Genomic DNA, 15241 nt, shown 5'->3' with positions numbered 1-15241 from the left:
GCTACAAGCCTTCAGGTGGTTTACAGTCAGGTGTATAAAGTAGTGACCCAAACAGTGATCTCCGAGAGTACAAAACTTCACTGGCACCTATATACAAACAGTTAACAATAAAAAAAAAACAAAAACAAAAAAACAAACAAACAAAAAACCACCAAGCAGTGATGGATAAGGGGAACATGGTATGGACAATAAGTGCTGTAGGAATTTGGTGGTATGGAAGATTGTCATATTCAGAGAAAGTTTGCAGAAGGAGGTGGGCTGAAAAGAAGAGGGAAGGCTTTCTGGAAAGGTAGAATCATGTGAGCAAAATTCAGTGTGTATTAGAGACAATGAAGTGTTTAACTAGAGCAGTGGTTCCCAAAGTGTGGTCCGTGGACAAGTAGCATCAGCATCACCTGGGAACTTGTTACAGCTTAGAAATGGAAGTTCTCAGGCCATACTTGAGACATGCTGAATCAGAACGGGCAGTGAGGCCCACCAGTCTGTGTTTTAACAAACCCTCCAGGTGATTCTGATACAGCCTAAAGTTTGAAAACTGCTAGACTAGAGCAGAGGGTTCTTATATGAAAATAGTGGGCAAAAGACTTTGGTAAGTTAGCCTGGGATTCACAGTGATGGACTTCAAATGTTAGGGAGTTTGTCCTTTATCCTACAGAGCAGAGTCACCAACTTGTAACTTGACGGCTGGATTTGGCTCATAGGTGTGCTTTGCCTGGCTTTTGGGTTTTTTTGGGGGGTTTTTTAAATTTTTAAATGGAATTAGTTGTCACTATTTAAAAACCAAATTCTACAAAGAAATCTGTACTTTCAGCTTATCTTGAAAAATCAGAAGACCTGGAAGTACTGGACCTATCTTTCATTGTGGCAGCAGCAAGCAGCTGCCAGCGTAGGTAGGATATGTACTCTCTAGTTTGTCATTGTCCCCACCACTTCCTGTTGGTTTGCAACTTTACTCACATTTCCTGCTTGGCCCCAGTAAGTATTTAGGTATTTGAGTTTGTGCCTTCTGTAATACATAGTGGGAAATTAATGAAAGTTTTAAAGAGAGTGAGGAGGGGAGCCTGGGTGGCTCAGTCAGTTGAGCATCTGACTCTTGATTTCAGCTCAGGTCATGATCACAGGGTTGTGGGATTGAGTCCCAAGGTGGGCTTCACACTGAACATGGAACCTGCTTAAGTCTCTCTCTCTCTCTCTCTCTCTCCCCCTCTTCCCTGCTCATGCGCTCTTTCTCTAAAAATAAAAAATAAAAATAAAAAAGAAAGAGGTGATTTATGTATTGTGATACTATGTATTCATTCAACAAACATTGGTTAGTTAAACATATATGCCAGGTTGGATAGTGTTCAAAGGTCAATGAATTCCTGACATGCTGTGGGTTAAAATCTAGTGGGAAGATGATGAAAACATTTTAGGAAAACATTGGCATATATTTGACAACAGAGACATCGGTGATTGGAAGACGATTTAAGAAGCTGTAATAGTCCAAGTCTGAAGTAATAAAGGCCAGAATTTAGATATTAACAGGAGGACTAGGAGGTAAACAAGAGAAAAAGATTAGAAAGATACTGCAAAGGAAAAATCACCAGTTCTTGATGATAGTTGGAATATAGAAGGTATAAGAGAGAAGAATTCAAAGATGATGAGGATTTTGAGTTGTGAATTAGGAAATCTGTGATGCCACTAACAAAAAAGGAAATAAGAGAGTCTATTTAACCCTCTCTATGTATGTGGTACAAGGGTGCCAAGGAATGGGGGCATTTGGAGATGCCAGTTTCAAGTGTCTCTTGTTTTGAGTTTAGTGTATTGACATACACACAATATTAAGTGTTTTTCAAAGGAAAACTTAATTGAAATGTCAAGACTGCATGTTTAAATTCTTTTTTTTTTTTAATGTTTATTTTCGGGAGAGCACAAGTGGGGAAGGGACAGAGAGAGGGGGACAGAGAATCTGAAGTGGGCTCTACACTGACAGGCTGACAGCAGTAAGCCTGACGTGGGGCTTGAACCCACGAACCACAAGATCATGTCCTGAGCCAAAGTCAGATGCTCAACCAACTGAGCCACCCAGGAGCCCCAAGACTGCATGCTTAGAAGTAGATACCACTCATTCCATCCTTGGATTCCAAGAGCATACTGGGGGAAGTTTTTAAGTTATAGTCAACAAAATGTATGAAGACCTTTCTTAAAAACATTTTGTTTTGGGGGCCCTATATTTTCAACCTTGTTTGAATCCTCTCTTGAATGTATAATTTTCAGATTTATGTTGCATAGGTAAGTTTCTCTTTCTGGAAGAATGGAAGATACTGTATAAATTCAAAGCTTAAATATGTATTCTGAGTATCAGTACTACCCTTCAGAGTTTAAATCGTAATTGGCTGTGTACCCATGAGATATACCAAGAATGAAGTGTAATAACTGTTGCTCCACTAAAATAGTAACTAGTAGCCAGTGTTTTTCCTCTTATGATCTTATATTTGGTTCTATCTGCCCTTTTTTTTTTTTTTTTTTTTAAAGTAATCTATGCCCAATGTGGGGCTTGAGCTCATGACTCTGAGATCAAGACTTGCATGCTTTACTGCCTGAGCAAGCCAGGCACCTCCCATATGCTTTTTTTAAAAAAGTTTTTACTGGAGCAGCTGGGTGGTTGGTAAGTTAAGCACCTGACTCTTGATATTGGCTTAGGTCATGATCTTGCTGTCCTGGGATGGAGCCCCATCTCAGGCTCCAAGAATTGAGTGTTAGAACCTGCTTGGGATTCTTTCTCTCCCTCTATCTCTCTCTGCTTGTCCCCTGCTCACATGTGCTTGTGAGCTCTCTCTCTCAAAATAAATAAACACTAAAAATTTTTTAAAAATAAAAAGTTTTTATTGTGATAAAATATATTACATAAAAATTGCCATTTTAACCATTCTAAGTGTTCAATTCAGTGATATTATCTTCACAGTGTTTTATAATCGTCACTGCTGTCTTATTTCCAAAACTCTGTCATCACCCTAAACAGAAACTCTGGACTTGTTAAGCAGTAACTCCATTCTCCCCTCCCCTCAATCCCTGATAACCTATAATCTAATTTCTGTCTGTCTGAATTTACCTCGTCTAGATATTTTGTATAATTGGAATCATATATGTCTTTTTGTATCTGGCTTCTTTCACTTAGCATAATGTTTTTAAGATTCATTCATATTTGTAGCATGAATCAGAATTTCATTCTTGGCTTTTTTTTTTTAAGTTTATTTAAGTAATGTCTACACCCAGTGTGGGGCTCGAACTCATGACCCCGAGATCAAGAGTCGCATGCTTTTCTGACTGAAGCAGCCAGGTGCCCCAGAACTCCATTCCTTCTTACAGATAAATAAAATTTTATTGGATATATGGTCATGTTTTATTTACATGTCTATTGATGGACACTTGGATTGTTTCCACCTCTGGTGGTTGTGAATAATGCTCTAGGAACATTGGTGTAGAAATATTTGAGTCCCTATCTTCAATTCTTGTGGATATGTACCTTGGACTAGGATTGGCTTGGTCCCTTGTAACCATGTACTCATACATGTATAGTAAGTGGCTGCTCTTGATCACACTGTGGAACGCACAACTTGTTTTGTTTTTTAAACCTTTATTTTTTTGTTTATAATTTATTTATAATAAATACAAATATAAATATTTATTTATTTATTTATTTATTTATTTATTTATTTTGAGAGAGACAGAACAACGCAAGTGTGGGAAGGGCAGAGAGAGAGGGAGAGAGAGAGAGTCCCAAGCAGGCTCTGCACTGCCAGCACAGAGCCTGATGCAAAGCTTGAACCCACAAAACTGAGATCATGACCTGTGCCAAAACCAAGAGTTGACACTTAACTGACAGAGCCGCCCAGGCGCTCCATACAACTTCTTACTTGAATTCTTTACAGCGAAAAAAAAAGACTCGACAAAGTGCAAAGCTAGATTTTATCCACTTTTTTTATGGATTAGCTCCTTAGTCACTGCCTCCCATACATTTACACACATACATTTATACAAAAATATACACTATCTTTTAGAGGGAGTGTGACTTGCCTCCCTTGGCTGTTGCTGATTTTATAAACAAGTGACTTTATAAGAGTGGCTGTGGTTGTAGTTTGAATAAGAAGAAAGTATGGAAGAGGAGAAAGAGCCCAAGAGTACTAAACTGCAAGTCAGGTGATGAGTATGGTGATCTGGTTTCCAAAGACTGAATAGTTGGAAACAAGTGTGGAAAGAGATAATTGCATCAAAAATAAGCATGCTGATGAGAGAAAAGAGAGAACTTTGCTCTTATGATTATCCACGTCCATCTTCTACAGGTTGAAAAAATGGCACATTAGTTGAAGGAAACAAGGGAATGTCCAGGAGAAGAAGAAGAAAATATTGGTAAGTAGCCAATATAAAGTAATACCCCACTTTTTCATAGGTCAGATTTCTGTACATTCTGCTTTCTGTTCCTAGCTGAGAGCTTACAGTAAATGGAAGGAGATCTATGAGCCACTAAACCGCTGTCACAAAGTCTATTCTTTTGTCACAAACCTTTATTCTTTTAGGCCCTCATTTGCATAAGTTGACATAAAAGTCTAATAATTATGGCTTTCTGATTTACATCCCCATGATTTTAAAGATTTTAAAATACTACATGATGACAGTTTATTGAAGGAATCAGGCCCATGGCAACACTAATCAGTGATAACATAGCATCATGTCCAGGGAAACTAGCTCAAAAAGCATAGCATTCTGGGACTGTTTGGTGCCAGAAAGGCAAACAATCCTATAGAACTCTAGCACCTAGAGGCATCCCAAGTTTACACAAAAATATAACTGCTGATCATAATCATGACCCTAAATCATAAGTCACTTGAGAAATATTTGTAGCAGAGGCATCTGCGTGACTCAGTCAATTAAGTGGTGGACTCTTGATTTCAGCTCAGGTCATGATCTCATGGTTCGTGAGATCGAGCCCCACATGGGGATGGGGCTTCATGCTGACAGTGCTCAGAGACTGCTTCTGATTCTCTGTCTCTCTTGCCCCTCCCCCACTCACACTTGCTCTCTCTCAAAACATAAAAAAATTTTAGAAAAATATTGGTAGCAAACATTGTTAAAATAAAAATGTTATTTAAAGGGGAAGCATCTCAGACACATTTGGAAGAAATGTATTTATGTGGAAGTCCTATTCCTTGCTTTATATATAAGGTATCCTTTAATATTTCAGTCTTTCTCATTTTTTCATTTTGATTTAATGTTTTTAAAGCAGTAGCTATTTTTAATTTGATAATAAGAAAGGGAAAATAGGTTTTCACTTCCCTTCCCACAAATTCCAGTGTAAACAGTGACAAAGGGCACTGATCCTTGCAGATACTCTTCTGCACATAAGTGCCTCCCACAATGGATAGGAGTTCAAAGGCAGAGATAGTTATTTCCTTAGGTTTTCAATATATTTGCTCATTGGGACAATATTAACCCTCTCCTGACTGGTAGTATCTTCCTGTCTAAAGGTTTTTCACTTTAATGAATGGGTAAGAAAAGGCCTTGTGACTTGTGAAGAAAGAGGCAGCAAGAGCAACAGCTTTCCCCATGCAGTGATTATCATAGCTAAGTCAAGCCTGAAACAATGAAGAATGAAGTCAGGCACTGCCTGATCTCATTTTGGTATAACACCCAAATGGTTTCATTGTATAGAATGGGCCTGTTTCACACTTGTCTAATAATGTTTTGAATAAAATGGAATAAAATACAGAAAGAAGTGATGTTTATAGGAAAAAATTTTATATTTGTTGGTAACTACCAATGTATCAATTTTAATTTATTCATTGGGAGTGTTTGATCTTAGGGTTGGAGAGCCCTTAAAAGATCTCATTCAACGCCCCCTTCTGATCTGTGAATCCACTTGGGACAGTGTGGTCAGATTTGAGCTGAGCCCTCGGGGCAAGACTCCTCTCCTCTGTCAGCACAACTCCTATGTTGGAAAATTCCTCCTGTCCAATCTCTCCTCTTGTAGTTTCCATGCTCTTACTACGGTTTATTATTATGTTATACAGGTCTTACTTTTTGGCAGGGATCTAATATAATTTGATTATTTAATAACTTTTTCATTTTGTTGATACTTGAAAAATGCTTGTTACAGAATTTTTCAGTGGATTTTGTATCTGTGCCAGTTGTTAATCTTATCCCTTTCTACCAAATATCTCTTCAGTACCTAAGTATTAATGCTACTATTATCTGATTAGAAATTTTCTTTCTGTATATAGCATGAAGAAATTTGTTATAAATATTTTTAAATATTTACATTTAAACAATATAAGTTAATATAAATATTTTCACATTATACCTTCCTTGATTTAGTATTTCATTTCACTGTTAGGTTTAGTATTCAGTTATTAATGGATACCTATAATTTTAACAAATATAGTGACTTGTTTACTTTTTTCCTACTCTTTCCTAAATATATTTGACTTTTTTGAAGTATTTAAATTCCTTTCACCCTTAGGAACAAGCAGGATGTTTGTATGAATTGTAGTTTTTCTGACTTTAATGATGTTAAGTAAAATATTGGGACTATAACAGAAACAATGGAAAGCATCAAGTGGTGGGATGTGATATTTTCAGAGAAACTATAAGTCCATTATTGTTTTTAATTTTTAAGAGTTCATATCATTGAGGGACGCCTGGGTGACTCAGTTAAGTGTCTGACTCTTGATTTTGGCTCAGGATGTGATTTCATGGTTTGTGAGATCGAGCCCCATGTTGGGCTCTGTGCTTACAGCATGGAGCCTGCTTGGGATTCTCTCTCTCCCTCTCTCTGTCTCTGCCCCTCCCCCACTTGTACGCCCTCTATCAGAAATAAATAAACGTTTAAAAAAGAAATGGAGCGCCTGGGTGGCTCAGTCAGTCTTATAAGCATCAACTTTGGCTCAGGTCATGATCTCATGGTTTGGGAGTTCGAGCCCCACACCAGGCTCACTGCTGTCAGGGCAGAGCCCACTTTGCACCCTCTGTCCCCTTCTCTTTCTGCCCCTCCTCCTGCTCTGCTCATGCTCTGTCTCTCTCAAAAATAAACATAAAAAAAAAAAAAATGAGGCAAGGCACCTGGGTGGCTATCAGTTAAGCATTATACTCTTGATTTTGGCTCAGGTCATGATCTCCTGGTTCGTGAAATTGAGCCCCGCATTGGACTCTGTACTTTCAGTGTGGAACCTGCTTGGGATTCTCTCTCTCCTTCTCTCTTTGCCCTTCCAGCATGTGCTCTCTCCTTCTCTCTCAAAATAAGTAAACATTTTTACAAATTTTAAAAAAGAGTTAATATTATTGGAATAACATGTAGTTTTCCAAACAAGAAGTGTATAAGGTCAGGGCGCCTGGGTGGCTCAGTCAATTAAGCACCCAACTTCAGCTCAGGTCATGATCGTGTGGTTTGTGGATTGGAGCCCTGCGTTGGGCCCTGTGCTGACAGCTCAGAGCCTGGAGCCTGCTTCAGAGTCTGTGTCTCCCTCCCTCCCTGCCCCTCCCCCGCTCAAACTCTGTCTCTCTCACTCTCAAAAATAAATAAACATTAAAAAAATGTTTTTAAAGTGTGTAAGCTCTGTTGATAGAAATATGTATAAGTGAGGAAAAAAAGCTGAACACAAAATATTACGCAAATACTGGTTATAACTTGCAGTAGCCTCCAAGATGGCCCCCAATGATTCTCACCTGCTAGTATTCATGCCCATCCTCTTATACATTTCTTTTTTTATTATTTTAATTTTTTATTTTTTAAAATTTACATCCAAGTTAGTTAGCATATAGTGAAACCATGATTTCAGGAGTAGATTCCTTAATGCCCCTTACCCATTGAGCCCATCCCCCCTCCCACAACCCCTCCAGTAACCCTCAGTTTGTTCTCCATATTTATGAGTCTCTTCTGTTTTATCCCCGTCCCTGTTTTTATATTATTTTGTTTCCCTTCCCTTAGGTTCATCTGTTTTGTTTCTTAAGGTCCTCATATGAGTGAAGTCATATGATTTTTGTCTTTCTCTGACTGATTAATTTCACTTAGCATAATACCCTCCAGTTCCATCCACGTAGTTGCGAATGGCAAGATTTCATTCTTTTTGATTGCCGAGCAATACTCCATTGTATATATATATATATATATATACCACATCTTCTTTATCCATTCATCCATCAGTAGACATTTGGGCTCTTTCCATACTTTGGCTATTGTTGATAGTGGTGCTATAAACATGGGGGTGCGTGTGTCCCTTTGAAACAATGTAACTGTATCCCGTGGATAAATGCCTAGTAGTGCAATTGCTGGGTCGTAGGGTAGTTCCATTTTTCGTTTTTTGAGGAACCTCCATTCTTTTTTCAGAGTGGCTGTACCAGCTTGCATTCCCACTCTCATACATTTTATTAGGTTGGTCTGCATGACCAGTGGAATATGGGGGAAGTGATAGTATATGACTTACAGGGCTAAGTCATTAAAAAACATCGCTGCTTCTGCCTTGTTCTCTCTTGGATTGCCCACCCTGGAGGAAGCCAGCCACCATGTTGTAAAGATATTCAAGGCTCTTTGGAGAGTCCACTTGGGAAGCAACTGAGGCTTCCTTCTAACAACCAGCATCAACTTGACAGCCATCGAGTGAGCCGTTTTGGGGCTCACTCAAAACTGGGGGGTTTTCAGCTTCAGTCAAGCCGTCAGTTAACTGCAGGCTGGGAGCCTGCATCTTGACTCCAGTATCATGAGAGACCCTGAGCCAGAACTATCCAATTCTCAAATTCCTGGACTACAGAAACTGTGAGATAATAAATGTTTATTATTGTTTTAAGCAACTAAGTTTTGAGATTATCTGTTATGCATCAGTAGGTAACTAATGTATACCATCTTAAATATTTGTTGGTTTGATAAAACTTGGACAATGTAAATAATGTTTAGTAGTTTAGTATCCTTTAGATTCTTTTTTTTTTTTTTTTGGAAAGTTACTTCAGTTTATCAAAATTTTAACAGTGGTTAAAGACCGACATTCAATGTAGCAATATAGCTATAGAATTAATAGATTCAGAAAAATAAAATTATAGTTTCTCCTAAAAACAGATCATTATTACTAGATCAGGTATTCATCTTATTCTCTTAAAATCTCATTTTATTCTCTTACAAATCTATGAAAGTATTATTTTTCCCTTCTTATGTCACTTTGTAGTTTCCTATTATCAGTTTCTTTTGAGAACCTTCTTGGACACTCCACTAGGTGCTTGGGCTACATCAGTAAACAAATATTCCTTCTCTCTAGGAGCATATATTCCATCAGAGGAACACACATAATAAGCATAAGCATAATATATAAGCTGTCTAATACGTTAGAATGTGATAAGTGCTATGGAAAAAAAAGATCAGAGTAAAGGGGATTGAGAAAGCAGGCAGAGGTAAGGCCACATGAGGGAGAGAAGTTAATATTAAAGATAGGTCTCAATAAGAAAGTAGCATTTGAACAATGATTTGAAGCAGTCGTAGGAATTTATCAAGTGGATGTATATTTCAGACAGTGGCGACAGCTATAGCAAAGGCCCTAAGGCCAGAGCACGTTTGACATGTAAGGATGCAGAGGTCTGTGATTCGGGGGAGTAAGATTAAAACTTAGATAAGGTCAGAGAGGTAATAGGGAGGGAGACAGAACAGGTGGATCCATGAAAACTGTTGTTGGAATCTTGCTACTCTGGGGGAAATGGGAAGCCTCTGCTAGATTTTGCAGAGGGGAGACATGTTGTAACATTTTAAAAGGATGACTTTATTTGCTTGTTAAAAATAGACTGTAGGTGGGGCACCTGGGTGGCCCAGTTGGTTAAGTGTCCAACTTTGGCTCAGGTCATGATCTCATGGTTCATGAGTTTGAGTCCCATGTCAGGCTCTGTGCTGACAGCTCAGAGCCTGGATCCTGCTTCAGATTCTGTGTCTCCCTCTCTCTCTGTCCCTCTCCCTGCTCACAGTCTGCCTCTCTCTTTCAAAAAATAAATCAACATTAAAAAAATTTTTTTTAAATAAAAAAAGGCTCTCGGGGAGTGAAAGTAAAAGCAGAGATATGTTGGGGCACCTGGGTGGCTCAGTCGGTTAGGCACCCAACACTTGATTTTGGCTCAGGTCCTGATCTCCCGGTTTCTGGGATAGAGCCCTGAGTCGAGCCCTGTGCTGACAGCACAGAGCCTGCTTTGGGATCTGTGTCTCCCTCTCTCTCTGCCCCTCCCCCCACTCACTATTGCATTCACATGTGCTCACTCTCACACTCTCTCAAAATACATAAACAATTTTTGTTTTAAACAGAGCTCTGGGGTGCCTGGGTGGCTCAGTCAGTTAAGCATCTGACTTTGGCTCATGAGATCATGACTATCTCATGGTTTGTGAGTTTGAGCCCCACATCAGGTTCTGTGCTGACAGCTCAGAGCCTGGAGCCTGCTTTGGATTCTGTGTCTCCCTCTCTCTCTGCCCCTCCCCCACTCATGCTCTATCTCTCTCTGTCTCTCAAAAATGAATAAACATTAAAAAATAAATAATTTTTTTTTAAAAAGCAGAGCTCTGTTAAGACAGAGTAAATCGCATGAGAGATGATGGTGGCTTGGGCCAAGGTGGTAGCAATGAGTGATCAGAAGTAGTCAGATCATGGAAATATAATGAAGTTCTGGTTCTAACCGGCAGGAAACAGATCAAAAGTTCTTGGTCGTATATAGGAAGGAGATCAAACTACTGTAAGACTTTTGCATGTTGATGCCAGTCTAACTTTCCAGCTTCATCTCTGATCATTCTTCTCTGCTCTACCTTCTCTTCCCACCCTCAAATCCATTTTTCTCTGGAGTCATTCTAGGTGACCCTTCCTGGGTGACCTAGTAGTTAAAACTGTGGGCTCTGGAATTAGACCATCTGGGTTTGATTTCTGGCTCTCTTCACTTACTATATGGTCTTACATTACCTAGCTTCCTATGACTCAGTTTTCTCATTTCTAGAAAGGGGGTGTTATAAATAAACCTACCTCACAGAGTGGTACTGTGAGATTAAATGAGATGATGCATGTAAAATACTTAACATAGTGCTTAGCTAGTATTAAGGTTTCAATAAATACTAGCCACTATTATTATTATTACTTCAGATTGTGCTCCTTTGGCCACAGTCCCCTGCATTAAGTGCTAACCCTCTCTTCTATACCCTCCTCTGCTAATAGTGTACTTTCTTGTTTCTGAAATCCATATTACACATTTTTCGGGAAATAAAAAATGAAATCAAGCCATTCATAATTTACCTATTTCATATTTACCTATTTCATCTTTTTATAGTCCCTCTGGTTTTTATCCACATGTCTATATTATTTTTGTAGTTCTATTCATTTTTCACAATCAGTTCAAATGCCATCTCATGATGCCTTTCCTAATCCTATCAATAGAGTTAGTCCTTAAGGCCCTGGGCTCTTTTAGTGTTTTTATGATTAACTTGAAAGTGTGGTTATTTGTGTCTATGCCTGTCACCTCTGCCAGACTCTGAGAATCTTGAATAAAAAAGTCTGTTTATTCATGTTTAATTCTCAAGCAACTACCGCTTGATGGCCATCAGTGAACATTTGTAGAATTAGACACTGGAATGGAGCCTACTAAGGCTTCCCACTTCAGTCTTTCTTATATGTAATGGCCAGAATCATATTTGTGACACTTCCTTGCTCAAAATCTTCAATGGCTTCCCGTTGCCTACAGAGTTTAGTCTAAACTCAGCTGAGTGTTTGGTGTGCTCTCCTGTCTGAATTGAATTTGCCCTTCCAACTTTATTTCCTATGACAGTTAGTCAAACTGATGTGTTCACTATTCCCCAGGGGCTTCCATCCCTTTTCTATATCCATGTCTTGAATCATTGTTTCCTGAAAAGTACTCCTCTCCTATCTTAATGCCCCTTCTTAGGACCTTCCTCAAATGCCACTTCTTTTATAAAGCCTTCTCAGTTATTCCAGCTGTAAATAATATCTCCCTGTTTTAAAGTCTCAGAGCATGGCAACTGTGCTACTTGTCACCTTTTAACTCTACAGACATAGTTAACGGACATGTATTTATATCCTGTTTACTGTAGTCTCTTAAAGGCCAGGTCTAAGATGATTCATCTTTGCATGACATACTTGTAAGTAGCATTGGCAGCTGATAATTTCTGGAATGCCTAAATGAATGAATGAATTTGTGAATAAATAGAATTCCTGGAATAGCATTACTATCCACGAGCTAGTTTTGAGGGGCATGGGGAGTTGGGTATGTGATAGCCATAGTAAGACACTGGGAAAGGTGGTACCCTCTTCCCCATTGCTTCTGTCTGCAGATATTATCAGTTCAGTTGTACCAAGTCAGTTAGAAATGTACTGATGTTGGGGCGCCTGAGTGGCTCAGTTGGTTGAGCGTCCAACTTCGGCTCAGGTCATGATCTCACGGCCAGTGAGTTCGAGCCCCGCGTCAGGCTCTGTGCTGACAGCTCAGAGCCTGGAGCCTGTTTTGGATTCTGTGTCTCCCTCTCTCTCTGACCCTCCCCCGTTCGTACTCTGTCTCTCTCTCTGTCTCAAAAATAAATAAACGTTAAAAAAAATTAAAAAAAAAAAAAAGGAAATTTACTGATGTCAACATGTTCCAGGCTCAGTACTTGGGTTTGGAAATACCAAAGATATCATGTTCCCTCACCTTAGACACTCTTCAAATAGCAAAGTGTTCCAGAGTTCTGGCCCTTGGTGTTGGGTATGTAGGTCCCAACTTATATTCCCAAATGAGGCATTGCTCACTGTACTGAATCTATTTCATACTTAAATTAGACCAGTTTTCGTTTTGCTTTACTTGACTAACTTTTGCTCTGAGTAGTTTGGCTAATCCATTTCCATAGTTCAGCTTATTTAAATTTTTCACTCTGGTTACATTTTAAACTTGCTTTGTATTTAATTTTTAACTTTGTTAAAGCTAGCTTTTTTGTGGAGCTCAGATGAATTGGCAGTGGGAGCTTCACTAAGACTTTTTGGTGGACCTTTCCAGTTACCTACTTGATTCCATTATTTTAAACTGTTGAGAAATCCTGTGTCATTTTATTCAGGTCAGTCAATACTTATATTTGTTTAGGGAAGGAATAGAAGGACTTAAATTAACAATCAGGTGTTCTCATGGAACTGTATAAGGAAAACCAGTCCATTCTTTGAAATATGATTCACTGCCTACAGAACCATTGTTTCTCACACCTGTTCTCTATTTTGGCTCTCTATACTTCATCTGTTTAATACTTAAAGTTCTCAGGATTCTCCTTGTGTCACTTCACCAGGCTAATTCCTACCTCTGATTCAGGACCCAGCTTAGGCCTCTTATCCCTTAAGGAGCCACCCTCTTCCTTCCCAACTCCATCCTTCCTCTGAGATGTAACTCGGTAACTCTGAGATGAGTTATTTGCCTCGTAGGTCCATTCCTATAACATTCTATGCATATTCCCATAAAAGAACTTACCACAGTATGTGCATTATAGCTGTTGGCTTACTTGTCTGTTTCTTCTAGTAAGTTGAAGTCTCCCCAAGAGCTGAGCCTATATCTAATCCCTCTTTTGTATCTAGGAGATAGCACAGTGTCTGGCATATATCAGACATTCAGTAAATACTTTTTTTTTTAAAATATATGACCTTTTATTTATTTACTTTTAATTTTAAAAGAATATTTATTTATTTAAAAGTTTATTTGAGAGAGTGTGCACATATGTGCACAAGAGGGGCAGAGAGAAAGGGAGAGAGAATCCTAAGCAGGCTCTGCAGCTGTGAGCCCAGAGCTCAACATGGGGCTTGATCCCACGAACCACGAGATCATGACCTGAGCTGAAATCAAGAGTTGGATGCTTAGCTGAGCCACCCAGGTGCCCCACATTCAGTAAATGCTTATTAAGTAAACAATCTAATGCCCAGGTTTCTAAGTTCATCTCAAGGATAGAAGCTACCAAGGAGTGGACTAAGGTTGTAAAAACATGAAATAGGAGGGGATTAATAACATTATTACGTAGTTACATATTTTGTAATTATAAATAGAACATGTAATATCCTGTATAAAAATAGAGAAGTCAGTTCCTGATCAACTTCTGCCCTATAAACAATTCTACTAGTTGACACTTAACTATCATAAAAGTAGATGAACCAGACAATCATGTGTACCCAGAAAAAAGGTGGATAAGGGAGGAGTGAAAGATCAAGAAGGGAGTGAGTTAGCAAAATGCCACGTAGTTAGTTGCAAGCTAGCACAAAGGTGAATGTGGTTCATGAAGCTAGCTTGATTCTTGAAATAGGATCAAAGAGCAAAAGGCAACCAACAGTGAAAGCAAGGATTCACAGGAACAGGCAGACATGAGTTGGTGAGCACCCAAATGGGGCCTGGGTTCTGTGGGATTGTGGTCTGTCTGGGTGACATGGGAGAAGGGAATCTGGAGTGTGAAGCTCTGGGGAGGCTGACTAGGGAGTATTAATGTTTCCTATAGAGACAAAGATATATTGAAAAGACCTTGGAAGAAAATGAGAATAGTGACAAACACTAGCTGGCACCAGGGTCTCAAAAGAATTGAAGAGGGGACTTTATGGGGGTGAATAGGAGAAAGTGAGCAAGAGATGTTTGAGAAGATCAGTTCTGAAAGGAGTGAATTTCAGTATACTGATGTGTATACTCCCCAGTCTGTAGAAAGTAAACTTGACTATCTGTTTTGTTTTGAGTAGCATATAAAACATATAATTGACATGTTTGAAGAAACAATCTTGCCCTGGAAGTTTGGAATCGTGATCTTCCAGGGGAAGGTGATTAACCTCCTTTTTAGGAGGTCAGCTCTTATATTGCTAAATGGGTAGGATCCAATGCCTGAGTTATTGGATCACTATTCATCTTCTCAGAGTACTTATTCAGCACCTACTGTGTGATAGTACTGTTCCAGTGCCAGGAACACATCAGTGTATACAACAGACAAAAATTCCCACCCATATGTAGCTCACATGAGGATGGCAGAGAGCAAGGAATATGAAAAAAACCCACAAAAGTAGTAAACTATATAGAAGATGGAAAGTGCTATGGAAAAAAAAAAAAAGGCAGGGAAGGAAGGTAGAAGATGTGCATGTGGCCAGGTGGGCTGCAATTTTAAATTGAGTCGACAAGGAAGGTTTCAAGAAGGTGACATTTAAGCAAAGACTAACGAAGTGAATGAGCAAGCTTTTCAGGCTGCGGTTGTGTAAAAGAGGATCCCATT

The 15241-nt window shown here is 39.0% G+C and overlaps 1 protein-coding gene across 9 annotated transcripts in view; it reads left to right on the top strand.

Annotated features, from left to right (window-relative positions):
* The window catches only part of ENTPD5 (ectonucleoside triphosphate diphosphohydrolase 5 (inactive)), a 44769-nt gene that overhangs the window by 4338 nt on the left and 25190 nt on the right, over nucleotides 1–15241 (top strand). For 7 of the 9 annotated variants that reach the window (XM_042943765.1, XM_042943766.1, XM_042943769.1 and 4 more), the window contains exon 3: nucleotides 4323–4389. The gene's annotated coding sequence lies outside the window, so the exon portion shown is untranslated. Of the gene's footprint in view, nucleotides 1–811; nucleotides 891–4322; nucleotides 4390–15241 lie in introns of all 9 variants that reach the window. The other 2 variants (XM_042943770.1, XM_042943768.1) reach the window with 1 other exon arrangement.

This window comes from Panthera leo, chromosome B3, assembly GCF_018350215.1.
Source record: "Panthera leo isolate Ple1 chromosome B3, P.leo_Ple1_pat1.1, whole genome shotgun sequence".
NCBI lineage: Eukaryota > Metazoa > Chordata > Mammalia > Carnivora > Felidae > Panthera > Panthera leo.
This window is presented reverse-complemented; position numbering and strand designations above follow the sequence as displayed.